The 26,561-nt window shown below is 34.8% G+C and overlaps 1 long non-coding RNA gene and 1 pseudogene across 2 annotated transcripts in view; both read right to left on the minus strand.

Moving 5' to 3' along the window:
• The window catches only part of LOC113623138 (uncharacterized), a 212,334-nt gene that overhangs the window by 132,830 nt on the left and 52,943 nt on the right, over positions 1-26,561 (minus strand). For both annotated transcript variants that reach the window (XR_003433793.1, XR_003433792.1), the window contains exon 2: positions 10,668-10,759. This is a non-coding gene — a long non-coding RNA (uncharacterized LOC113623138). The remainder of the gene's footprint in view (positions 1-10,667; positions 10,760-26,561) is intronic.
• On the minus strand, positions 12,565-12,822 carry LOC113623137 (40S ribosomal protein S27-like; annotated as a pseudogene).

Raw genomic sequence — 26,561 nt, forward strand, 5'->3', positions numbered from 1 at the left:
GGTTCCTTAAAAAACTAAAATTAGTACTACCATACAACCCAGCAATCCCACTACTGGGCATATACCCTGAGAAAACCATAATTCAAAAAGAGTCATGTACCACAATGTTCATTGCAGCTCTATTTACAATAGCCATGACATGGAAGCAATCTAAGTGTCCACTGACAGATGAATGGATAAAGAAGATGTGGCACATATATACAATGGAATATTACTCAGCCATAAAAAGAAACGAAATTGAGTTATTTGTAGTGAGGTGGAGTCTGTCACACGAGTGAAGTAAGTCAGAAAGAGAAAAACAAATACCGTGTGCTAACACATATATATGGAATCTAAAAAAAAAAAAAAATGGTTCTGAAGAACCTAAGTGCAGCTAGGTGCAGGACAGGAATAAAGATGCAGACATAGATAATGGACTTGAGGACACAGGGAGGGGGAAGGGTAAGCTGGGACGAAGTGAGAAAGTGGCATGGACTTATCTATACTACCAAATGTAAAATAGATAGCTAGTGGGAAGCAGCCGCATAGCACAGGGAGATCAGCTCGGTGCTTTGTGTCCACCTAACGGGGTGGGATAGAGAGGGTGGGATAGGTAGGGCAGAAGGGATACACAAGAGGGAGGAGATATGGGGATATATGCATATGTATAGCTGATTCATTTTGCTATAAAGCAGAAACTAACACACCATTGTAAAGCAATTATACTACAATAAAGATGTTAAAATAAATAAATAAATAAAATTAAAAAATAAAATATATACACTACTATATACGAAATATATTACCAACAGTAACCTACTGTATAGCACAGGGAATTATACTCAATATCTTGTAATAACCTATAATGGAAAAGAATCTTAAAAAGAATATATATATACATACATATATGCAACTAAATCACTTTGTTATACACCTGAAACTAACACAATATTGTAAATCAACTATATTTCAATAAAAATTTTTTTTTAAATGAGGGCACACTATATAACCATTTAATGATGTTTGGGGGTGTATTTGTTAACATAAAATAACATTTATGGTATTAATCAAATAAAAAAACATGCTGATTATATACATGTATTTTTTTAAAAGACAGACAAATTATCATAACCTGGTAGCTACTGCACTAAAAAAGTAAATTATCATGTACTAGCTACATTGTTAGTGACTTGTAAACTTTAACTCTGTTTACACTTGCTCTTAGTATCAACGTTTTCATGATAATGAACTTTTTTATGATGGCTTCTGAGGATGAGTTTTGCCTAACAATATGTACCATCTCTTTTAGACAGAAGATCAACAACTAAATTAGGAAAAAGATACTGTAACTTGCTAGTGAATTACTTATTTCCAGTGTCACCAGTAACTTCGCTTTGTCTGTACTATGATGAGAATAATTCTACAGGGACTACTCTTATTATGCTATAAATTTCAATATTATTTCAGAATGAGTAATTTGATTTTCAAACAAAGCTGCAAGCAATGACTTTTTTCTTTTGTGTGGAATAAGGCACTGGGTAGATGAAAAACTATACAACTTTTTTGATTAAAGTTTAACAAATTATTTTCAGTCTTGAAATATGATATAAACTGAATGTCCTTAGAGGTTGTCATGAAAAATTACAACAAAAGAGTTACAGTGTGTTTCTTGCTGATATTGCCAGTGACTTGATTCCATTTCAGCCGTGTAAGGTTTCTTATCTCTTGGGGAAATGATATGCTTCAGTTTATATTGCAGATCTCCAAAAGCTGACTTTTTTCATCCTTCTAAGAGACTGTCAGGAGTTAGCCGACTGAAAAATCACAGAAATACTGTTTGTTCTTCCAAGAGTTGTTTTGGCAATTCTCTGCTGTATTGGAAAAACTAACCCAAGGGACAAAACTCTGTCAAAACATTAATGTTATCTTGGAAATGAACAGAGAGCCTAAATCATTGAGTTCCAGCCATATTTGTAAGAGTGGCCGGAGTAATGATTGATATGTGCATCACACAAGTGATTTGGTGGCAATAGTCTAGATAAGATAGTGAAAATAAATTTGGATAGCTTGGTTATTTGTTCTATGGTCATAAATAAAGCATCACTAAATATTTTTATCAAATTATTTGGACCATTATCAATTTAATGACTATTGATAAATAACTTGAAAGAGCGGTGACTCCTGGTCTCTTGGCCTTTTTAGTTCACTTGGTTTGTGTCAGCAGAGATATTACTCAAACAGTAAACTTTAAAACTTAAATGTTACTATTTTTAGCAAAAATGATAATGATTATAGTAAAGGAATTCCACTTTACATATGTAGAACATTTTCAGGTTACTTTGCATTCTTATCCCCCATATGATCTTTATGGTAACTCTATGATATAGGATAAAGTACCACTATCCCTATTTTACGGATGATTAAACTGAAGTCCAGTGAGATATTACAAAGTGCTCTGGCCATAAAATTGGGAATAATATTTAGACCAATTACATGAACTTTTGAAGGCTATATCCCAATCTGCCCATTCCTGACCTCTAAAAAGGCAAAAACTCTATTACATCAGGTCAAATTAATTGAGACAGATAAAAAATCAAGGCACTACCTACTATACAAATTGTCCCAAAATGTCTATGTATTTAACCACCAATTTATCTTTAATAATCACATAGTATTTGTTAGACTCAGTCTATACAATAGGGGTTCTCAAAGATTACATTACGAGCTGTATCAGATTTCCCTGGGCATATTTTCCAACACACTCATGCTTCAAGACTATGTCTGTGGTATGGCGGAATCTTTTACTTGGTGAACTACTCTCACCACTGCGAGCGTGTCATGACAAGCCAGTGACAGGGCACAATAAATGACGAAGATCAGGGACATACATTATCCTATTGAATGTTAAATTAAGGATATAACAGCACATAGGTGAAGTACATAAAACGGGAGGTCCATGATTAGAAATACTGCATTAAGATCTTACAGTCCTTCAGGGAAAAAATGGCAGGGGAAAGGCAAAGTTCCAAGTCCCAAAGCCACTAGACTACCAGAGGTATGTCCACGACAGGAAATGGCAGAAATCCACTTTTTCTTTTTTTTTTTTTTTTTTTGCGGTACTTGGGCCTCATACTGTTGTGGCCTCTCCCATTGCGGAGCACAGGCTCCGAAAGTGCAGGCTCAGCGGCCATGGCTCACGGGCCCAGCCGCTCTGCGGCATGTGGGGTCTTCCCGGACTAGGGCACGAACCCGTGTCCCCTGCATCGGCAGGCGGACTCTCAACCACTGTGCCACCAGGGAAGCCCCCATTTTTTTTTTTTTTTTATTTAAGTATAGTTGATTTACGATATTGTGCTAATTTCTGCTGTACAGCAAAGTGACTCAGTTATACACACACACACACACACACACACACACACACATATATATACATTCTTTTTTAATATTCTTTTCCATTAAGGTTTATCTCAGGATACTGGATATTGTTCCCTGTGCTATACAGTTAGGACTTTGTTGTTTATCCATTCATTAATGTAATAGTTTGCATCTATTAGCCCCAAACTCCCAGTCCATCCCTCTCCCTCCTCTCCTCCAAAGAAGACATACAGATGGCCAGAAGGCACATGAAAAGATGCTCAACATCACTAATTATTAGAGAAATGCAAATTAAAACTACAATGAGGTACCACCTCACACTAGTCAGAATGGCCATCATTAAAAAGTCTACAAATAAATGCTGGAGAGGGTGTGGAGAAAAGGGAACCCTCCTACTCTGTTGTTGGGAATGTAAGTTGGTGCAGCCATGATGGAATATCAGCACTATGGATACAGAGAAGCCTGCTCTAATAGTGATAACACTTTTATATCACTTACCAAGTATCAGGACTTGATCAAAGTTTATAATCTTGATTATTCCTCACTCACACTCAAAAAGAAAATCTATTTACCATCCTATTATCATTCTAATTCTGTGGAACAACTCTCCTAAGATCACAATCTCTAGCCAGTGCTTCTGATTTTAACAGCTACACTATACTGCTGCTCAAACATGAGACTTGGGACATTAACACATGATACCTATTAATCCAAAGGATTTTGTGGTGAAATAAGATTGAGGATACTGGTTAAAGTTCAGTATAACTGATATTATTAAGCAGATCTCAGGACATTTAATTTGCAAAGGGCATGGTGAATCTCTGGCAGGAGAGGGGTATATATACATAGTGTTTCCCAAAATTGTTTCCTGGGGTACCACATGGGACCACATTCCACGGTGTAAACTTCAAGAAAAGCTGCTACAACTTATTAGTGTAGCCAAAATTTGTATATATTCTTGATAGAAAAGAGTTTTATATACAGACTACAAATATGCCCTCTGATAGGGAAAAAAAAAAGTTTTAAATCTAATCAGTTGCTTATGGCAAACTATCAATGAAAAGTTACTGAAATCAGGATAAAATTGCCCCTTACTCAGTTGGAAATTTCCCACCATTACATGGTGAGAGTATTTTCATTGCTAATGAACCAATTTGAAGGTTCATCTCTGAAAGAAAATAAAAAACAAAAATATTTCTTTCTTCCTCGAGTCTGAAGCCTTCTGTCACTCACCTTAGATTCTCAAAACAATTCTGTTTTGCAATTCACATATAGTAACTACTGTTTGCTGCCTGGTAATGGATTAATTCATGCATATGTTTTAAACTCCTCCACAGATTATAGGTTCCTGAAGATCAGAAACCTTGTTCACACCTAACAAATTGTCTTCACAACACCTGAGACCGTAGATGTTCATTGATTTGTTCATGAATGAAAAGGGATACATATGTAACAAAATTATTTTAATATGCCTTTACTTTCTTTTTGGCAATATAATTATATCCTCCCCATCTTCCTCCTCCTCTTCCTACATTACTAACTATAAGTTATGGGAAAATTAAAATTAAAGAAAGCAATGGTTTTGTATTTTCTTTACTCCAAAACTTCTTTCCTTTTTTTTCTGATTGTTCTAGTTCTCACCAATTGAATCACATTTCATTTTACGTAATTTTTTAATAATGTGTATCTAATTTTTGTCTTACATTTTCACTGTGATATAATTTTATATTGTATATATTCTTTTCAATTATCATGTATAATTTTGAAAAATAGTTTATTTAAAAGATGCACCATACTTTATTTAATACTTACATCAGTATTAGCACTACTATTAGGTATATATGTCACTTACTTTTTTTCCTCTATTACAGATGTCAGTAACCCTGAATTCAATCTATGCAATTATAACCAATTCAAAGGACTCATGAGGAACAGGATAACCTGGTCAAAAGTAGACTGAAGCATGGTGAAAATACTGTGAAAGGTTTCTATCTCAAATTATTAAAAATGTGTGTAAAGTTTAAATAAAGAAACTCTGGTTCCAAAATTCCAAAATATGAGTAAATATATTAAAATTTATTTAGGAAATTAATTGTTTTATTCCAAATTGTAGAAAAATATTTACTAGAGTTTGCTGCATTGAATCTTATGTCATTCAGGGTCATCCATCATAGGGAAAGGAAATAGAGTTTAAAAAAGAGAAAGAAATTGATAAGAAAGAGGACTGAGAAAACATTGGTATAATCTCAAGTAGTTTTTAAATAGAATGAGGGAAACTAAAACATAAAATTATAAGCATGATGTGAACTCTAGATAAAAGAAAATAGCAGCACTGACATGTTGATCTTGACTTTGCACAGCACAGTAGTCTTTCCCAAGTGAAGCACCCTTGAATTTAAATCTCAAGTGGGTGTTTATACTATGAGAGTTGATAGAGTAATAATGGAATTTGAGAGGCCAAGTGGCTCCTTTAACATGCCTATAACTTGGACTGCTATTTGTCTTCTGTCTTATCTTCCATTCTCGCTCCTTTGCTCTTCCTTCCTTCTTTCCTCTCTTATTTCTTTCTATTATCTTACCCTCGAGGGCCACTCAGTAGATCAGACCCTGTCCTCCAAGCTGGAGGTACAAGAAAGAACCTCTGTCCCTGCTCTCATGGATCTTATATTATAGTAGGGGAGACATATAAGACAAATAAATAACCGAACACAATCATGACACAGAATAATAAAGAAAAGGAAATGAGGTTCTGTGGTAGTGGCTGGCCAGGTGTTTGTGTGTGCGTGTGTGTGTGTGTGTGTGTGTGTGTGTGTGTGTGTGTGTTGGAAGGGGTGTGGTTTCTGCTGTTTTAGATGGAATAATCTGGGAAAGCTAACTAGAGTAAGTAATATAAATATTCTAACACATGAACAATACAGAAGACTCAGATACAGGAAGATTCTGGGTAAAATTTTTCAGACAAAAACCAAAACAAAACCAAAACCCAGCAGGTGCAAAGATATCATGGCCAGCATGAGGTTGATGATTCAGAGCAAGAGGAAGGCAAGTGTGGCTAGAACACGGTGACTATGCTTGAAAAGAAGTAAGTTCTGTATCTTCCTGTCCTCTAGGAACATAAAGCTCTGTATAGCAATCAGAGAAACCACTAAACTGCACCTTCAACAGCAAGACCAAAAGGAATGATTATAGAGCCAATTTAACTGATTTTTGGAAGCATCAGAATATTGCAATATCTCAAATGAGCACCATGGAGCCTCCTTTGTGTCTCCAGGTGAAACTCTAGATTCTCAAATTAATTAGACTGAAAATAAATAGAAAAAACCCAAAGTGTATTGCCTAAATAGAAATATTAGTTTTGTCAGAATGAACAGATAGTGTAATGTTTATAAAATTTAGCTATTCCTTAGGAAAATATTCCCAGATCACACTATTGAGATTTTCAATAATTTGAGAAGTTAATGAGGGATAAATCAGGCTTAATTTTTTAGAAAATCTATTTTTCATCCAATTTACTAAAGCAAAGCATACTCCCTAAATTAAATACAGTGTCTGCTTATAGAATTGAAAAGAAAAACAGTGACACATAGGGCTATGATGATACTCTGTATTTTCCAGATACTCACAAAGAAAACCCAGAGAGAGCATTTTAATGTCTGTGTTTCTTAAAAATAAAAATTAAGAAGCAATATAGATTAAATTTGGCTAAATTTTCCATGAAATATGAAATAATTCATTGAGAATGAATAATTTCTTCTTTTCTGGAAAGACACTAGAATTTTAACTTTCCATATTAAAAACAAAATCTGAGCTGGAGCCTATAAAAATGTGACAAGGATTGATAACATTCTGAAAAATAGCACAGTTGCATTTTATATAATTGTCCTCAAGGTTGGCTATAATTTGACTTGGATTACAGATCATGTGTGATTTACCATGCATCTTATGTTCTGCTTCATACGTTTCACAAGTTATTTTATTCAAGGATATCTGACCAGATTTCATAGCCCTTGAGAGCACAGAAGAGAGCACTGATTTGATTGATAATATACACATAATATTAATATGTTTCATAAACATGTGAAAATTTGCTGTTGACTCAACATCATACAATGGATAATTATGGTTTATGCATATAATTATAATCACCTCATGACAGTTATTTAGTTTAGGAAGGTTATAAAAATCCCATAATTTTCTGCAGAGTCTGTATTCAAGAAAATTCAGCAAGTTTTCTCTAATAACATAATTTCTACTCTGATGTTATATAAGTTTTGATTATATCACTAGGATGAAATAGACTTTTTTTCTTTGAAAAATTATACTAATTTTCAAATTTTCTTTGAAAATTTTCTTTATGAAATTATACTAATGCCCACCTATATTTTTTCTAGTACTGTAATGATTTCTATTTTACATATAAAATTGTTTTTGTGTAATGTGTAATATAGAAAAGCAACTTTTTTATTTAGCTGTAATGAATGGTCAGTTGCCCCAACACAAATTAATGGTTAATCTGTGTTTTCAATATGAAATACCTTTATAAAATATTCAATGCCTCACTTATGTCAATAACATTATTTAGCATTTGGTGAAAGCTTAAAATGTTCTAAAATCTTTCTTATTTTACCATTATCCTATTTTTTATACACAAATCTATATGGATGGTACTATTAAAATCCACATTTTACAGATAAAGATCCTGAAGTGTACACATGTTAAGTAAAGCTGCCTAATGTCCTGCAGATAGAATGTGACAGAGAAAGCAAAGTTTGCACAAATAAAAGTGGTGGAAATGTTAATTAAACAGTATTTATTGAGTATAGTTTAAATAAACACATAAAATTCTTAAAAATACTTGAAATGTTTTTTATCCTATGTCTTTTAGACATTTGCCTTAAAGGTTAAACAATACCAGACACTATTCTAAGCATATAACAAGTTTTAATTCATTTAAACCTCAAACCCACCTTAAAAGATAGTTACTGGGAAGAAACTGAGGCAAAAAGGAGATAAGTAACTTTCCCAAGGTCACGTGGTAGATAGGTTGCAGACCCAGGTTTCACATCTGGGCAAAATTACACCAGTGTGCATGCTCTTAATTATTGATTATATCCAAATATTTTCCTTTGATTTGTCTTAATAATCAAGACGTTTTAATATAAAGATGAAGAAATTAGAATATGCAGAATGAGATGTCTTTTTGAATATAATTGTATAACTAGAAAATCCAATAAAATTCAGAAGCCAGTTAATATTAAAGCAAATAATTTGGTATAGTATTTCTATATATCAGCAATAGCCAGTCACTAAACGCAATTTTTAAAATTCCAATTCAAACTAACACATGTGTAATTTTTTCAACAAAATCAACTGCTTGCTTAATATGTTACATCCTACATTTTTCCTTTGAAATGTGTGGTGATATCATATAGAAAATCATTTATTCAAAAGATTCAATGTTTCAATACCTCTAATGAGGAACATGCAAGGTATATGAGCGAAGAATCAGGGAGTTCTCAGAATGAAGATGGTAATTCAGTTGATTCATAGAAAAGGAGTACAAAGTTTCCAGAGGTAAGATAAAGGAATAAGTCCCAGGCAGAAGAAATACATGTACAAAACAGATAAATATAGGAATGCACAGTTTACTTTTTATTCAGAAAATGTAAATGTTTTGCTATTTTAAATTTTCAATTATTCCTACTTTTTCCTTTATTACTATATTTCCTTTCTCATACTTTTCTTAGGATTCATCATGTTTTAATTATCTGAGTTCAAATGCCTATTTTTTGTTAAAATGTTCTTTTTTAATAAAGTTGACATTTAAGGCTTTATCTTTTTTTTTTTTTTTTTTTTTTTTTTTATTTATTTTTATTTATTTATTTATTTTTTTTACGGTACGCGGGCCTCTCACTGCTGTGGCCTCTCCCGTTGCGGAGCACAGGCTCCGGACGCGCAGGCTCAGCGGCCATGGCTCACGGGCCCAGCCGCTCCGCGGCATGTGGGATCTTCCCGGACCGGGGCACCAACCCGTGTCCCCGGCATCGGCAGGCGGACTCTCAACCACTGCGCCACCAGGGAAGCCCAAGGCTTTATCTTTAATTACAGCTCTAGTAGCTTTTGTCATAAGTTTTGACAAAAGATTTTCACAGTTTGTAACTGTGTAAATATGAGGTTTGTAGCTTTGCAAAACAATTTTTGACATAATGTTTACCTGCGAATATATTTTCAGACTAAAGTGATTTTTTTCCTTAACTATTTGCTATAAATTTCTAGATTTATTCATTTGTTATTTGCTACTATGACCTGTATGATTTTCTCTTTGGGGACTTTTGTGTTGTAGCTTTTATGCTCAACTTTTGAAAAATGCTATATAAAATGTGATAATGTTTCTCCTATCCTTGAGATTTTATGAATTTATAAGCTCTATCTTTTAAAAATACGTTTCATCTATAAATGCCCATTTTCTTGTATTTTATGAAGTCTAACATTTAAGTTTAGAACTAAATATTATGCAAGTAAACTCAGAAAATCAATGACTTCAGCCTGTATGGAGTATTATTGAGTTTCAAGAGTAAAATATAATTAGTTGAAGTTAAGAATTTTGCACTAGTTCTACAATTCCAGGCATTTTTTGTACTTACTTAGAGTGTGTTTTCTTTTTTATGAGTACCATAAAATTATTAGTAGTCCTCTAGGATAGTAACTTAAATTATTTTTAGAACATTAAACTTAGGGAGATTTATTTTAGCATTTAAGCTTATCCTAAACTAGGACATGCATAAGTTTCTTTAATAAAATTTAATCTTGAAAAATATCAGGTTAATGCCATTCTGGAAATGTGTTAAAGAACTAACATTATTTTAAGTTTTAGCATGAGAATATAAAAAGCAAAATTTTCATGTCACATTTATCCTGTAAACAGTTTTTATTTAATCTTGGAAAAATTGAAGATGTTAAAATTTAAGACTGATTTGATTGATAATATACACATAATATTAATATGTTTCATAAACATGTGAAAATTTGCTGTTGACTCAACATCATACAATGAATAATTATGGTTTATGCATATAATTATAATCACCTCATGACAGTTATTTAGTTTAGGAAGGTTATAAAAATCTGATGTCTCTCATTAGCAATAAATTTATCATTTGCATACAAAAATCACTTTCAAAAAATTTTTGGCATAGTTTTACCTTATGTACTATATTTAGTCCTACAAATGCCTTGCTTACTCATACTGAAGACAGAAAACTTAAAATGATTACCAGAAGTTTCACAGCTAATAAATGGAAAAGGTGATTTACCTTAAATAGTCTGTTTGGATGAAGGCAGTGGTGATGGATCATCTAATTTCTTGAAAGAGCTCCTGATACTTCTGGAATCAGGATCCATGAGGCTATAAAACATATGCTAATTAACAACTCTGACGATCAAAAAATTGCAAATAACATTGGGAGCAAATATAAAAGTACTATAATTGAAAATTAATAATAGCCCTTAAAGTACATATATAATAGTATTAGTCAACCTCTCTAATCTTTCAGTAAGATAAAAAATATACAGATTTCACTTAGTAATCATTCATGTGTACTTCATCTTCTTTTATATGTTCGTGTCCTTAAATAAGAAGCAAGAAAAAAAGGGAAAAAACATCTAGAACTTAATGACCCATAAATTAAACAATCTCACAATATTCTAGAATTAAATGTTGAGGTTAAAGTAAATTAGACAATTAGCAAAACAAAAATTAGCAATTAAAACTTTTCCAAGAAACAAGTACACCAGAACAAGGTTATGTCACATGGGGAAGAGGGACTGGCTGCTCAGAAACCCAGTAGCATTTGCTTTGGTGGATTCATCACAGTTCAAGGAATGGATAACAGTCTCCCAGGATCAGTTTGTTTGCAATTTAAGAGGAAAGCTGTCTCTGTGCACAGACTCATATTCACAGCAACTGATGGGTATAAACCACTGATATGTATGAATGAAAATGTCATTGTTCATTTACACAGAGAAATTAATCTGTCAAGTGAATCAGAATGTTTAATTCAGCTTCTCTAGCATATTCTCTTTCTGTAGGGAAAATACATTGGAAGAAACCTTCTTAAGAAGTTTAAGTGGAGAACAAGGAATCAATTAGCTGATTTAAATATCTTTCAGGTAAAGCCTAACCTGTGCAACCAGATTGCTAATGTTGGATTGGCCAGAACTCCATCCACTTTGAATCTTGAACCATGCTAAATGAGCAGAATCAACACACTCTTCCCACCCCCCACTCTCATGATTGGTCACTTTTCTACCATTTTAATTTTTCTCACGTGAAGAACATAAACCAGTTTTCTGCATAGCAAGCAGTGAATCCTTATATCATAGGAATTAAAGTGCTGAACTTTACCAAACTAGTCCATTACTCACTTATTCACAATATCTTGTTTTACTCTCATTTATGGCTAATCCTGTATTTTCGATACACATTTTATTAGTTTAGATTTTAGAGTAAAATCTAATTCTGGCTTTTGAGGGTACCTCAGTTCAGCCCATATTTGTCTTTCATCTATTAAATGTGATTCTTTTTTTGTTGATATTGAGTTTCATAAATATTTTCAGAATATTTTGAGAATTTGTAGATATGCACACATATTTTATGGATATGAATCTATAGATACATATTTTGATATAGATAGATAATTTCTCAGGAAGTCAGAAAATGCTCATTCAATTTGTGTCTGCAGTAGGCATATGGGTATACATAGCAATTGGGTATTTTTTAATATTGATTCACTTGAAGTTTTTCAATTAGTATGTGAAACATTATTCATAGTTTACTCATTTATTGAAAAAAAATGGTCTTCCACTCAACAATAATTACATGCTGAATTAAATTCTCTCTTTACTCTCTTCCCCTCACCAACCTTTAATGAGATTAGCTGGAGTATTTGGAATGCAAAGTGATATTGTGTAAGAAAAGAACAAACAAACATTTTTATGTAGCACACTCTCCTGCTTTGGGATTCTCTCTAGTGAAGGTTATTTAACCTTAGCTTAGTCAAATAAAGACATTTTTCTTTGGAGAGATGCCTTGTTGCTGTCTACTCAAGGTAGTTCACTCTTCATTTTTGTATATTGAAATGCCTGTTTTATTTTTTAATCCAAAATGTGTTTATTGGGATGGTTTCCCGTTCATCTTGATTCAAAGTGCTTTTAGTGCTGCTTCCCTTGGAAGGAGCATCCTTCTGTAAGCCTTGCTTTTCCTCCTGTGGGCTAGCACAGGACAGTAGAGCAGCCAACACACAAAACTACTGTTTGTGCATGGCTAAAGATGGTGGTGATTTTATAGCATCCTGGGCATTTCACATCCATGAAGTAGGGATTGGGGTTCTGCACCAGGTACTTCTTCTTGTGTTTCCTCTTCTCTTCTGGAGAGGGATGAAGAAAATTCTTTTCAAGAGGCATGTTCTCCTAGGTAGGTCATCACCAAGTGAAAGGTTGAAATGCCTCTTTGTTTCAACGTTGGTTGGCTCCACAAATGTTAATATTCTGAATCACACATATTACTTTATTTTTTTTCCTTTGAAGTATACTTTTATTTTATTAATTTTCAAGGGCATCAAAGGCTTAAATTAGCAGTTGCAATTACTACTAATTAATCAAATAATGGGGCTTTACATATACACTTTATGGAGGAGACTACTAGCTGATGTCAAACCTGCTAACTTTTCTTCCTGGAAACATAGCTCCACTACATTTTTAAGACTCCAGTGAAATTAGGAATGGTCATGTGACTGAGTTCTAGTCAGTGAGTTATGCACACAGTTAAAAATTTCTTTCCATGATTCTATGTTCATTTGTCTGGGTGGAATGGAAACAAATACTAGAGTGAACTTGAGAGCCAGGTGTTGGTGTGACCACAGGATGGAAGTATCCTGAGACTCTGCTTGGACTCGATGAATATTCAGCTAATAAGTGTGAAATCTTAGACTTAAACAAAGATTTTCTCACTCCAAATTATTATTATTATTACTATTTTGTCATTTGCCATGTTGTCAAATATGGTGATTTTACAGAATATTTGAAAGTTCAGTACCTAGAGTCAGAGAAACCTGCATTTACAATGATTCCAATACTTACTAGCTGTGTGGACTTGGGAACATTTCTTAATCTTTGCCTTTTTTTTTCTATCTATAAAATTGAAGTTATAACAGTTTTTACATTATAATGTAGGATTAGGTGAGAATATTTAAGTTAAAGGCTTACCAGAATTCTTTATACATAATAACCATAAACCAATGAGAGATTGTTTGATGTTTGATATGAAGTCCTCCAAAGAGTGTAAAATTTGGGAACTACCTTCTCTCTCCTAAATTACATACTCCTTTTGCCCATCTTTCTTCATTTATGTCAAGCTTTTTATATAAATCTATGGTTTTCAAATGGGTACATATCAAAATTCTCTCTTGGACTTTCTTCTTTAACAACAAAAAAGAAATAGAAAATTTAAAAATAACATCCAGAATTAAAAACAGAGTATCAGGGCTTCCCTGGTGGCGCAGTGGTTGAGAGTCCGCCTGCCGATGCAGGGGACACGGGTTCGTGCCCCGGTCTGGGAAGATCCCACATGCCGCGGAGTGGCTGGGCCCGTGAGCCATGGCCACTGAGCCTGTGCGTCCGGAGCCTGTGCGTCCGGAGCCTGTGCTCCGCAACGGGAGAGGCCACAACAGTGAGAGGCCCGCGTAACGCAAAAAAAAAAAGAAAAAAGAAAAAAAAAAAAAAAACAGAGTATCATGTTAAAATACATGTAACAAAGGTAGGTGGTGAAATATATATTCTCATATACATTACATTCTGTTTGGTAGCTTTGTAAATAGTGGAGAAATGACTGGTGGATGAAAGGTAGCATTTAAAGTTGTGTACTGAAATTGCTGTGATCATCAAGATGACAGCAGGTTATAAACTATTAAAATTTTTGAGATGCTCCTGTTTATCAATTTTATAGAGCCTTACCACATATTATTGAAGTTGAAATGAAAAATACTAGAGGAAATGGAAATAAACAGTAAATAGGACAAAGTCAGAATGACCCCAGCTGGGTGGAATATCTAGAGGGAGTACAGTAAGGGTTTGAGAAAAAGAACAAAAGTAAAGTACAAAGATGGCTTTTAGGTTATAATAAAAGCCAGTTTATTGAGCCTGAGGAATGGAGAATTTTTAAGGTACCTCAGACCTGTTGCATGTCTTTGGTACCTGTTGTATGACTTGGCTAGGTCACCTAAAGGAACTAGGGTAAACTGGATGCTTGGTACCTGCAAACTGCCTCATCTATTCTATTTGGTGATAATTTCAGGTCCTGGAGATGATAGAGCTCATTCTTACTGGGTGGTGGTTTTGGGAACTTTCCCTAATACTTCCTGCTTTTTCCCAAAGGGATAAGGCCCAATTAATGGGCTTGGCACTGGTATACAGGAGTTAAATCTCACACCAGCCTACTTTCATTCTTCATCTCAGTGATAATGACTGTTAACAGTCTGAGGTGTTTTTCCAAGTCTTTGGCTAAGTATTATATTTTCATAGGCAGTCAGTACATGACCATTGAATAAATGGATAAGAGCCATGAGGGCTGTAGGAAGAGGAAGGAAAACTAACATTTTATTGGGGATATATAATATTTCATGAACTTTATGATTTTTTAAAATTCAATATTCACAATTGCCTCATTATGTCCCCATTTTTAATGTGAGAGATGTTAGTGAAGTTAGTTACTTACCCAGGACCACACAGTGGGTGAATGGTAGAGTTCAGATGCAAAAAATGGGCTGTTTAAATTTAAGCTTTCAAATTCTGGCTCAGCTATGCAACCGTAGGCAAGTTATTTAAAATTTCTCACCTGTTTCTTCATCTGGAAACTGAGAATGATAACATTACCTCATAGGGCTTTTTCATGAATTTTAAATGGTTCTTTTAAAGTCCTTAGAACAGTACCAGGCACATAGTAAGCTGCATGAACTATTATTATTATTATTATTATTATTATTATGCTATGCCATGTTTCCTACTCACTACCACACCACTAAATGCCACCTCCCTTCTTCCTCACCACTAAAAATGCAGTTAGTTTTATTTTAGCCTATCTTTGTTGTATTTGGTGGGAGGTGGAAACTAATTTATGTTGAGGCCCTTCTACAAGCTCTGCACTGAGTGTTCTTGGTGATTTTGCAATGTTGTTCTGCTTGCATGTTACATATTAGGTACATAGGGTGGATATCACAGGCAAACCCTCATTAATTTCTCCTCTTTTTTCAGTACCTGGAAGTACTAAACTGCTGCCAGGTTTTTCTTCTTTGTTTATGTATCAATTCTCTGGCTTCCAGAACTTCGCATTTGCTGTTCCCTTGTTTTTGACATGAACGCTTCCAGGAAGTCACCCTTGACCCTCTAAGCTTAGTTTCTTCAATTCTATTGTACTTAGAGTTCATCTTAAGGGCAGGGACTGGATAGTTGTTTGCAATTGCATAAACTTAAAAAAAGTTTGTAAATAAAATCAATACTAAAAATAAATATATAAAATATTAAAATTAAATTTAATTAAAATAACATATAAATACTTAAAAAAATAAAATAACATTTACAGAATATTTAAACTAAGCTCTCTTATAGGTTCTTTAAAAATAAGCTTTCAAAATAAGAAATATAAATTTTCAAAGGATAGTAATCTATATTCATTGCATGTATCTGAGACTATTGTGTTGTATCAGGCTAGAAGAACTACATTTATTATAGAGAGTTCCACATATTTAGCAGTCTACTTGGTAAATATCACTAGATAGTTCTAATTCTTCAAATATGCAATAAGTATATTTATTTAATTGGCTGAACTCTATTCCTAAAGATTTAAAAATAGAAGTATTTTTTAAAAATCTAAAACTCATTAAATGGGAAAAAAGTTCTTCCTGCTTTCAACCTGTTTCTCTCAAATATGGTGAAATCAACTTTTAAGCCTCATCAAGTAATAATTTGTGGATTCTGCATAAGCAACATCAATTTTACTAATAGAGGTAATTTTGTCAGACTACTCTTTGAAAATAGAGGCATCTCACTGGCTTTGTGCCCCTTAGCAGTTATTAGATTGAGATAAGCACCATTTTGGAATTCAGAACTGGTGTCTGGGATCAAAATGAACATAGGATAATGATAATGTTAAATACTTATGGTTCCTAATGAGTTATATTTTTACAATGGGGCTTGAATTTCCCTGAGAGGAATATGATAGGGCCATATCCCCAATTACATTAAAGTTCACGTCATTGGAGGGTAATTTGTGAGAAATGCTGGCATAGATTTCTAATACCATTTGTGGCATCTAACTTCTAGAGATCTAAAATCTAAAACCCTTTCAAAAGTTTGGATTCATTTAAAACTGTCTTAGAAGTAAGTGATTTATGAGGGCCCTGGCTAATGACTATTTTGAAAAGGATTTCTTTTGAACACTCTGATGCTAATTATATCATGAATTACACTCAGATATGACCAGATAGCACCTCTCGGATTCTGAGTTTCTGAAATGCTGAATTTCTGTTCAAGAAGGTATGGCTGATAATTTAGAGTTTTTTTCTTTAACTATTAACCAGAATCTTTGGTATCTAGCTCCCAAAATAAACAAAAAGAAACAAATGAATAAAGTTACAAAAAGCAAGTTCATATCACTCTTTAAATTTTGTGCCTACTTAGTTATGTTAAATGGAGATTAATTAAGTTAAATGGCTGGGATTATTAAAAGTAAAAATAAAAGCTGTAATAATTAAAACCACCATCCATCTGCAGAACTCTTCATCTTGCAAAACTGAAACTCTGTACCCAGGAACAATAACTCCCCATTCACTCTGCCCCAAGACCTGCCAACCACCATTCCATTTTCTATCTCTATGACTTTGACTACTCTTGGTACTTCATATAAGTGGAATAATACAGATTTTGTCTTTTTGATTGGCTTATTTCCCTTAGCATGATGTCCTCAAGGTTTGAGCATATTGTAGCATGTCAGACTTTCCTTCTTTTTAAGGTTGAATTATATTCTATTGTATGTTTATACCACATTTTGCTTATTCATTCATGTCAGTGGACACTGGGTTGCTTTCCATGTTTTAGCTATGAATGCTGCTATGAACGTGGGTACACAAATATCTCTTGATGTAGTGATCATGTTTGATGTTTAAGACCCTGCTTTCAATCCTTTAGGGTACTCATCCAGAAGTGAGATTGCTGGATCATATCTTAATTCTATTTTTAATTTTTTGAATAACTGCCATACTGTATTTTACAACACCTGTACCATTTTATATTCCCACCAACAGTGCACAATTGCCTCAATCCCTCCACATCCTCACCAACACTTGTTTTTATTTATTCTTTGCAACAGCCATCCTAATGAGTGTGAGTGGTTTTTCATTGTGGTTCTGATTTGCACTTCCTTAATGATTATTGATGCTGAACATCTTTTCATGTGTTTATTGGCTATTAATATATCTTATTTGGAGAAATGTCTATTCAAGTTTTTTTGCCCATTTATGAATCAGGTTGTTTTTGTTGTTGTTGAGTTTTAGGAGTTCTCTATATATCCTGGATATTAATCCCTTACCATATATACAATTTATAAATAGTCTCTCCCATTCAGTAGGCTGACTTTTCACTCTGTTGGTACACCAGTTTTAATTTTCATAAAGATCAATTTGTCTATTTGTCCTTTTGTTACCTACCTGTGTCTTTGGTGTCATATCCAAGCTATGTCTTTGGATCTAAAGTGAGCCTCTTACAGGACTTACTTCTGCTATCTTGCTGTTTGTTTTCTATATGTCTTCCAGCTTTCTTATCCCTAATTTCTGTCTCTTTGTATTTAGTTGACATTTTTTTTGGCTGCATGGGTCTTACTTGCTGCGCAGGCTTTTTCTAGTTGTGCCAAGCAGGGTCTACTATTCGTTGCAATGTGCGGGGTTCTCATTGTGGTGGCTTCTCTTATTGTGGAGCACAGGCTCCAGGCGTGCGGGCTTCAGTAGTTGCAGCACTCAGGCCCTGGGGCATGTGGGCTTCAGTAGTTGTGGCGCGTGAGCTCAGTAGTTGTGGCTCGCAGGCTCTAAAGCGCAGGCTCAGTAGTTGTGGCGTACGGGCTTACTTGCTCCTCGGCATGTGGAATCTTCCTGGACCAGGGATCAAACCCATGTCCCCTGCATTGGTAAGCGGATTCTTAACCACTGCGCCACCAGGGAAGTCCCTAGTTAATTTTTATCGTGAAATATTTTAGTTCATTTCTCATTTCCTTATGTGCATATTCTGTAGCTATTTTCTTTATGGTTGCCATGGAGAGTACATTTAATATACTAAAGCTAACACACTAATTTGAATTTATTATAACTTAACCTCGGTAACATACAAAACCTCTGCTCATTTACAGATATGAACCCACTCCTTTCAGTTTTCTTTTCTTTTTTTTGCTGTGAATGTACTTTATATATTTTTTTTGAATTTTTGTTATATAGCAGGTTCTCATTAGTTATTTATTTTATACATATTAGAGTATATATGTCAATCCCAATCTCCCAATTCATCCCACGACCACCACCACCCCCATCCCCCACTTTGCCCCTTGGGGTCCATATGTTTGTTTTCTACATCTGTGTCTCTATTTCTGCATTGCAAACCAGTCCATCTGTATGATTTTTCTAGATTCCACATATATGTGCTAATATAAAATATTTGTTTTTCTCTTTCTGACTTACTTCACTCTGTACGACAGTCCTAGGTCCATCCTCATCTCTACAAATCACCCAATTTTGTTCCTTTTTATGGGTGACTAATATTCCATTGTATATACATCTTCTTTATCCATTTGTCTGACGATGGGCATTCAGGTTGCTTTCATGATCTGGCTATTGTAAACAGTGCTGCAATGAAGAGTGGGGTGCATGTGTCTTTTTGAATTATAGTTTTCTCTGGGTATATGCCCAGTAGTGGGATTGCTGGGTCATATGGTAATTCTATTTTTAGTTTTATAAGGAACCTCCATACTGTTCTCCATAGTGAGAACATAGCTGTATCAATTTATGTTCCCACCAACAGTGCAAAAGTGTTTCCTTTTCTCCACATGCTCTCCAGCATTTGTTGTTTGTAGATTTTCTGATGATGCCCATTCTAACTGGTGTGAGGTGATACCTCATTGTAGTTTTGATTTGCATTTCTTTAATAATTAGTGACGTTGAGCAGCTTTTCAACATCATCTTGGCCATTTGTATGTCTTCTTTGGAGAAATGTCTATTTATGTCTTCTGCCCATTTTTGGATTGTGTTATTTGTTTTTTTTTGATATTGAGCTGCATGAGCTGTTTATATACTTTGGAGATTAATCCTTTGCCCATTGATTTGTTTGCAAATATTTTCTGCCATTCTGAGCGTTGTCTTTTCATCTTGTTTATAGTATCTTTGTTGTGCAAAAGCTTTTAAGTTTCACTAGGTCCCATTCGTTTATTTTTGTTTTTATTTCCATTACTCTAGGAGGTGGGTCAAAAAAGATCTTGCTGTAATTTATATCAAAGAGTGTTCTTCCTATGTTTTCCTCTAAGAGTTTTATAGTGTCCAGTCTTACATTTAGGTTTTTAATCCATTTTGAGTTTATTTTTTTGTATCGTGTTAGGGAGTGTTTTAATTTCATTCTGTTACATGTAGCTGTCCAGTTTTCCCAGCACCACTTATTGAAAAGTCTGTCTTTTCTCCATTGTATATCCTGGCCTCCTTTGTCATAGATTAGTTGACCATAGGTGCATGGGTTTATCTCTGGGCTTTCTATCCTGTTCCATTGATCTATATTTCTGTTTTTGTGTCAGTACCATATTGTCTTGATTACTGTAGCTTTGTAGTATAGTCTGAAGTCAGGGAGACTGATTCCTCCAGCTACATTTTTTTCCCTCAAGATTGCTTTGGCTATTCGGGATCTTTTGTGTTTCCATACAAATTTTAATATTTTTTATTCTAGTTCAGTAAAAAAAATGCCACTGGTAATTTGATAGGCATTGCATTGAATCTGTAGATTGTTTTGGGTAGTATATTCATTTTCACAATATTGACTCTTCCAATCCAAGAATATGGTATATCTCTCCATATCTTTGTGTCATCTTTGATTTCTTTCATCAGTGTCTTATACTTTAATGAGTAAAGGTCTTTTACATCCTGAGGTAGGTTTATTCTTAGGTATTTTATTCTTTTTGTTGCAATGGTGAATGGGATTGTTTCCTTAATTTCTCTTTCTTGTTGTTAGGGTATAGGAATGCAAGAGATATCTGTGTACTAATTTTGTATCCTGAAACTTTATGAAATTCGTTGATTAGCTCTAGTAGTTTTCTGGTAGCATCTTAAGGATTCTCTACGTATAATATCATGTCATCCATAAAGAGTGACAGTGTTACTTCTTCTTTTCCAATTTGTATTTCTTTTTCTTCTCTGATTGCCTTGGCTAGGACTTCTAAAACTATGTTAAATAACAGTGGTGAGAGTGAACATCCTTGTCTTGTTCCTGATCTTAGAGGAAACGCTTTCAGTTTTTCACCATTGAGAATGATGTTTTCTGTGGGTTTGTTGTATAGGGCCTTTATTATTAGAGGTAGGTTCCCACTATGCCCACTTTCTGGAGAGTGTTTATCACAAATGGATGTTGAATTTTGTCAAAAGCTTTTACTGCATCTGTTGAGATGATCATATGATTTTTCTTCTTCAATTTGTTAATATGGTATATCACACTGATTGATTTGCATATACTGAAGAATCCTTGCATCCCTGAGATAAATCCCACTTGATCATGGTGTATGATCCTTTTAATGTGTTGTTGGATTCTGTTTTCTAGTATTTTGTTGAGGATTTTTGCATCTAAATTCATCAGTGATATTGGTCTCTAATTTTATTTTTTTGTAGTATCTTTGTCTGGTTTTGGTATCAGGGTGATGGTGGCCTCATAGATTGAGTTTGGGAGTATTCCTTCCTCTGCAATTTTCTGGAAGAGTTTGAGAAGGATGGGTATTAGCTCTTCTCTAAATGTTTGATAGAATTCACCTGTGAAACTATCTTGCCCTGGACTTGTTTGCTGGAAACTTTTTAATCACTGTTTCAAATTCATTACTTGTGATTTGTCTGTTCATATTTTCTATATCTTCCTGGTTCAGTCTTGGAAAGCTATACCTTACTAATAATTTTTCCATTTCTTCCAGGTTGTCCATTTCATTGGCATAGAGTTGCTTGTAGTAGTCTCTTAGGATGCTTTGTATTTCTGTGGTATCCATTGTAACTTCTCCATTTTCATTTCTAATTTTATTGATTTGAGTCCTCTCCCTCTCTTTCTTGATGAGACTGGCTAAAAGTTTATCAATTTTGTTTTTCTCAGAGAACCAGCTTTTAGTTTTATTGATCTTTGCTATTGTTTTCTTTGTTTCTATTTCATTTATTTCTGCTCTGATCTTTATGCTTTCTTTCCTTCTACTAAATTTGGGTTTTGTTTGCTCTTCTTTCTCTATTTCCTTTAGGTGTAAGCTTAGATTATTTGAGATTTTTCTTGTTTCTTGAGGTAGGATTGTATAGCCATAAAATTCCCTCTTAGAACTGCTTTTGCTGTATCCCATAGGTTTTGGATCATAATGTTTTTGTTGTCATTTGTCTCTAGGTATTTTTTTATTTCCTCTTTGATTTCTTCAGTGATCTCTTGGTTATTTATTAATGTATTGTTTAGCCTCCATGTGTTTGTTTTTTACTTTTTTTCCCTGTAATTTATTTCTAATCTCATAGTGTTGTGGTCAGAAAAGATGCTTGATATGTTTTCTTAAATTTACTGAGGCTTGATTTGTGACCCACAATGTGATCTGTCCTGGAGACTGTTCCATGTGCACTTGAGAAGAAAGTGTAATCTGCTGTTTTGGGATGGAATGTCCTATAAATATCAATTAAATCTTTCTGGTCTATTGTGTTATTTAAAGTTTGTGTTTCCTTATTAGTTTTCTGCCCAGATGATCTGTCCATTGGTGTAAGTGAGGTGTATAATCCCCCACTATTATTGTGTTACTGTCGATTTCCTCTTTTATAGCTGTTAGCAGTAGCCTTATGTATTGAGGTGCTCCTAAGTTTGGTGCATAAATATTTACAATTGTTATATCTTCTTCTTGGATTGATCCCTTGATCATTATGTAGTGTCCTTCCTTGTCTCTTGTAACATTCTTTAAAGTCTGTTTTATCTGATATGAGTATTGCTACTCCAGCTTTCTTTTGATTTCCATTTGCATGGAATATCTTTTTCCATCACCTCACTTTCAGTCTGTATGTGTCCCTAGGTCTGAAGTGGGTCTCTTGTAGACAGCATATATATGGGTCTTGTTTTTGTATCCATTCAGTCAGTCTATGTCTTTTGGTTGGAGCATTTAATCCATTTACATTTAAGGTAATTATCGATATGTATATTCCTATTACCATTTTCTTAATTGTTATGGGTTTGTTTTTGTAGGTCTTTTTCTTCTCTTGTATTTCCCACTTAGAGAAGTTTCTTTAGCATTTGTTGTAGAGCTGGTTTGGTGGTGCTGAATTCTCTTAGCTTTTGCTTTTTTGTAAAGCTTTTGATTTCTCCATCAAATCTGAATGAGAACCTTGCTGGGTAGCGTAATCTTGGTTGTAGGTTCTTCCTTTTTATCATTTTAAATATATCATGCCACTCCCTTCTGGCTTGTAGAGTTTCTGCTGAGAAATTGGCAGTTAACCTTATGGGAGTTCCCTTGTATGTTATTTGCCATTTTTCCCTTGTTGCTTTTAATAATTTTTCTTTGTCTTTAATTCTTGTCAATTTGATTACTATGTGTCTCGGCGTGTTTCTCCTTGGGTTTATCCTGCCTGGGACTCTCTGCGCTTCCTGGACCTGGGTGGCTATTTCCTTTACCATGTTAGGGAGGTTTTCAACTATAATCTCTTCAAATATTTTCTCGGGTCCTTTCTCTCTCTCTTCTCCTTCTGGGACCCCTATATTGCAAATGTTGGTGCATTTAATATTGTCCCATAGGTCTCTTAGGCTCTCTTCATTTCTTTTCATTCTTTTTTCTTTATTCTGTTCCGTGGCAGTGATTTCCACCATTCTTTCTTCCAGGTCCCTTATCTGTTCTTCTGTCTCAGTTATTCTGTTATTGATTCCTTCTAGTGTATTTTTCATTTCAGTTATTGCATTGTTCATCTCTGTTTGTTCTTTAATTCTTCTAGGTCTTTGTTAAACATTTCTTGCATCTTCTCGTCTTTGCCTCCATTCTTTTTCCAAGGTCCTGGATCATCTTCACTATCATTATTCTGAATTCTTTTTCTCAAAGGTTGCCTATCTCCACTTCATTTAGTTTTTTTTCTGGGCTTTTATCTTGTTCTTTCATCTGGTATATAGTCCCCTGCCTTTTCATTTTGTCTGTCTTTCAAGTATTTGAAAGAATGTGAATATGGTTTTCTTTCCACAGGCTGCAGTATTGTAGTTCTTCTTGCTTCTGCTGTCTGCCCTCTGGTGGATGAGGCTATCTAAGATGCTTGTGCAAGCTTCCTGAGGGGTGGGACTGGTGGTGTGTAAAGCTGGGTGTTGCCTTGGTGGGCAGAGCTTTAATCCACTTATCTGCTGATGAGTGGGGGTGAGTTCCCTCCCTGTGGTTGTTTGGCCTGAGGCAATCCAGCACTGGAGCTTAGAGGCTCTTTGCTGGGGCTAATGGTGGACTCCATGAGGGCTCACGCCAAGGAGTATTTCCCAGAACTTCTGCTGCCAGTGTCCTTTTCCCCATGGTGATGCACAGCTGCCCCCTCTGCTTCTGCGGGAGACCCTCCAAGTCAAGCAGATAGGTCTGGTTCAGTCTCCTATGGGGTCAGTGCTCCTTGCCCCTGGGTCCTGATGCACACACTACTTTGTGTGTGCCCTCCAAGAGTGGAGTCTATGTTTCCCCCAGTCCTGTTGAAGTCCTGCAATCAAATCAAGTTTTGCCTTCAAAGCCTGATTCTCTGGGAATTCCTCCTCCCATTGCCAGTGGATTGGGAAGGCTGATATGGGGCTCAGAACCTTCACTCCAGTGGTGGACTTCTGTGGTATAATTGTTCTCCAGTTTGTGAGTCACCTACCCAGCAGTTATGTGATTTGATTTTATTGTGATTGTGCCCCTCCTACCATCTCACTGTGGCTTCTCCTTTGTCTTTGGATGTGGGGTATATTTTTTGGCAAGTTCCAGTGTCTCCCTGTCAATGACTGTTCAGCAGTTAGTTGTGATTCTGGTGTTCTCGCAAGAGGGAGTGAGCACATGTCCTTCTACTCTGCCATCTTGAACCAATCTTCACTCCTTTCAGTTACTGATGTCGAAAAATTACATTGTATGTCCAAAAACATAAACCAGAAAAATTTTAGTGCACTAATCTTTTAAATTCTATAGAAAACAATATGTAGAGTTACAAACCAAAGTTACACTAATACTAGATTTTAGTCTAATAATTTTTTTTAAAGTATTAGTATGTTAAATTGTGTAAAAACAAAAAGTGGTGCCACAGACCATTGTTTTAATACTAGCTTTTATAACTGCATATGTATTTACCTTCACAAGATCTTTATTCCTTCATACAGCTTTGAGTTACTGTCTAGTGTCCTTTCATTTTAAACTGTAAAACTTCATTTAGGGCTTCTTGCAAGGCATGTCTAATGATAATAAACTCCCTCAGTTATTGTTTAACTGGGACTGTTTTAATTTCTTCCTTATATTTGAAAGACAGTTTTGTTGGATATAGGAGTCTTAGTTGACTTTTTTTTTTTTTTTTCTTTTAGCACCTTGAATATAACCTCACTGACTTCTGGCCTCCATAGTTTCTGATGAGAAAGCTACTGGTGATCCTTGTACATGATGAGTCACTATTCTCTTTCTGCTTTCAGGATTCTCTTTGTCTTTGTTTTAAAATGCTTCCATTTTATGGTTTCTTAATGTGGGTCCCTTTGAGTTCATCTACTTGTTGTTCATTGAGCTACTTGGATATTTATAGTCACATCTTTCATCAAATTTGGAAAGATTTTGGCCATTGTCTCTTCAAATAATCTCTCTGCCTCTTTCTCTTTCTCTTGTCCTTGTGGGAGTCCCACAATACATATGTTGGTCTGGTTGATGGTATTCCATAGGTACCTCAGGTTTTATTCACTTTCCTTCAGTCATTTTTCTTTCTGTTTCTCAGAAGATAATTTCAGTTTTGCTTTATTAAATTTATTGATTCTTTCTTCTGTCTGCTCAAAACTGCCTTTGAATCCCTATAGTGTATTTTTTATTTCTGTTATTGTACTTTTTCAGCCCTATAATTGTTTGTTTGTTTGTTTTTTTAGGTTTTCAGTCTCTTTATTGATATTTCCATTTTGTTCATACATCATTTTCATGACTTTCCCACTTCTTCCTTAGTTATTTGAATATCTTTAGGATGCTGTTTTAAAGTCTTTGTCTAGCAGATTTGTTGTCTAGTCTTCCTCAGGGACAGTTTCTATTGGTTTATTTTTTACTATGATTGGTTCATATTTCCTTGGGGTTTTTTGCATGCTTTGTGATTTTTCTTGAAAACTGGACATGTGAATTGAATAATGTAATAACCCTGGACGTCAGATTATCCTCCTTTCCGAGAGTTTGTTGGGTTTTATTTATTTTGTTTTATTTTTGATTGATGCAGGTTGTCTCTGTGCTGAGGTGTAAACCTAAGGTTTTCTTAGGTCCTTTCTGAGCCTGTGCCTTTCCCTCAGCATTTATAGTGACTCTGTAATTTACCCCATATATTCAGTTGCTTTTGAATGTCCTAATACTTCCAAAAGAGGAAAAAAGGAAAAATAAAGTAAGAAGGGAAGCACACCAGCCCCTAAATCCCCCAGAAATCACTTCAGTCAAAGGGAAGTGTTCGAAACAATGAAGGGTGGGTAGTGCAATAAAGGCTGCCCACTTCTGTGACTGCAACTCCACGGTGAGAAGGAGCAATCAGTGTTCAGAACACAGATCCCCAGTATTTGTAGGACAGGGTCCTTATTTCCCACCCTGCTTCCTGCAAGCTTCATGCAAGCTTCTCCAGGAATACATGCACAGCTGCCTGCTATTAGGCTAGGTGGTGGGAATGTTATCCATTAATAAACTAAGAGCTGAAATTGACTGAAATTAACTGAAATTC

Source organism: Aethalodelphis obliquidens, unplaced genomic scaffold, assembly GCF_003676395.1.
Source record: "Aethalodelphis obliquidens isolate GAN/ISIS:26980383/991018 unplaced genomic scaffold, ASM367639v1 scaffold11, whole genome shotgun sequence".
NCBI lineage: Eukaryota > Metazoa > Chordata > Mammalia > Artiodactyla > Delphinidae > Aethalodelphis > Aethalodelphis obliquidens.